This window comes from Panthera pardus, unplaced genomic scaffold (assembly GCF_024362965.1).
Source record: "Panthera pardus isolate Hobbes unplaced genomic scaffold, ASM2436296v1 HiC_scaffold_16, whole genome shotgun sequence".
NCBI lineage: Eukaryota > Metazoa > Chordata > Mammalia > Carnivora > Felidae > Panthera > Panthera pardus.
Genome location: NW_026526721.1, coordinates 145726775 through 145728741, shown reverse-complemented (window position 1 = coordinate 145728741; position 1967 = coordinate 145726775). Strand labels below are relative to the sequence as shown.

Below are 1967 nucleotides of genomic sequence, written 5' to 3'. Positions count from 1 at the left end.
ACCGCCATATTGCCTAGTTTCAGGGCTTAGGGTGTGGACATCTTTGTGAGGCCTACCATCTACCTCACAGGGTTTTATGATGCTTAAGTGAATTAATGTATGTAAGCCATTTGGAACAGAGTCTCACACATCTTGAGCATTATATAAGAGTCGGCTATTGATATTTTTCAAGCAAAAGTCAAGAATATCAGAATTGTTATAGGGCTAGATTTGAGTGTAAGATACAGACAAGGGGCCAAATGGGTTTCCCATACGTTCTCCTTTGAATTGAACTTACACATCTGGTCGTAGGTCAAACCCCTGCACATCTTCAGACCTTTCCTGGCAGGAGTGGGTCCTCCCTACGGGGCAAACCGCATGGAGAGAAGGGCAGGAGAGGAGACAGCGAGAGACCCGGAAGATTTCATGCAGCTGCAATGATGCTCTCCTCGTCTCAATAACCGGACACGGCACCTCTCCTCTTGTGAGGAGGAGCCCAGAGAGAAATACTTCTGGGGGAGGAGAAGAGCTTATGCTATGGGCCACCAGGAATTCAGGGAGAGGAAGAAAATGTTTTTCCCACGGAGCCTATGGTCCATGAGGTCCGGTGGGAAAGACTCGCTCTCTGCTCCGTATCTCTTTACCCGGTTGGTCAGGACTGAACCTGCTCTTGCTCCTTTTAAATGAGATAAAAGCTTTCATCGGAGTCCTTTCACTTAAGTTGGCTTCTCCTGAGGTAGCCGTCCTAGCCTGCAAAAGTGCCCAAACGTAGCTATGGCTGCACATCAGCTGCCGCGTAGCCTAGGTTTAAATGGAGGTGCTTGATGGGTCGCCTGGGTGGCGCAGTCGGTTAAGCGTCCGACTTCAGCCAGGTCACGATCTCGCGGTCCGTGAGTTCGAGCCCCGCGTCAGGCTCTGGGCTGATGGCTCGGAGCCTGGAGCCTGTTTCCGATTCTGTGTCTCCCTCTCTCTCTGCCCCTCCCCCGTTCATGCTCTGTCTCTCTCTGTCCCAAAAATAAATAAAAAACGTTGAAAAAAAAAATTAAAAAAAAAAATAAATGGAGGTGCTTGAGACCATGTGCACCCACACGCACAAACATAGGTATTATATATACAATATATAACATCAAAGTCTGGACTGCTTTCGACACGGCACCCCCACCCCCATCCCCTTACCTGCATAAGGAAGAGGTCGTGTAAGGACACAAGGAGCAGCTGGCTTCCAGGAAGAGAGTCCTCATCAGAAGCCAACCACGGTGTCACCTTGATCTTGGACTTCTCGCCTCCAGAGCTGTAAGGAAATAAGATTCTGTTGTTAAGATTCTGTTGTTGAGGCTGCCTAGTCTGTGGTATTTTGTTACGGCAGCCTGAGAAGACAAAGACAGTAGCTAAGGCTTTTTTCCCTTGGTGTTTGTCCGGTAACCTCTACGGCAGCTTTGCCCTTCGGCACCGGTTGTGACATGTGTTCTCTTCTGGGCGGAAGCTCTGAAGGCTAGTGCACGGTTCAATGTTTCCTCTTCACCCTGCCAGGCCAACTGTGGAAGCCCGTGTGGAGAAGCGGCTTACGTCTGCCTTGGGTCCTGAGTGACCGGACGAGCAGAGCGCCTTCCGGGTCACATGTGTGGCGTGAGACAGGGAGAGGTTTGTGGTGTTATGCCCCTGAGTGTTGGGATACTTGTTTCTACAGCGCTACATGGCCTGTTCTGACTGATCTCCTGTCTCCAGGACGTCCCTGCAGAGCACAGATAACAAAGGAGTTAATCGTGGCTTTCTATTCCGAAGCCTAAAGCCCAGGAATGCAAACAATGCATTTGAGATACCAGCTGGAGATACAAGACCTCCTCTGGACCTAGAGAAAAGCCATATGGAAAACCGGGGAGGAAGCAAAGAGCTCAGACCCCAGTGTATCCCTGGGTCCACGTTCCCTGCCCCTGCCTCTCCGAGGTGGGCGGTTTCTCTCGCAAACCCGTAGATGCTTTTGGAGATGT

General features: G+C 50.5%; 1 long non-coding RNA gene across 1 annotated transcript; it reads left to right on the top strand.

Annotated features, from left to right (window-relative positions):
* The first annotated feature begins 226 nt into the window (after window positions 1-226).
* LOC109251339 (uncharacterized) lies at window positions 227-1300 on the top strand. The gene is made up of 2 exons (XR_002073456.2): window positions 227-796; window positions 1044-1300. It is a non-coding gene; the product is annotated as an uncharacterized LOC109251339 (long non-coding RNA).
* Window positions 1301-1967: the final 667 nt, after the last annotated feature.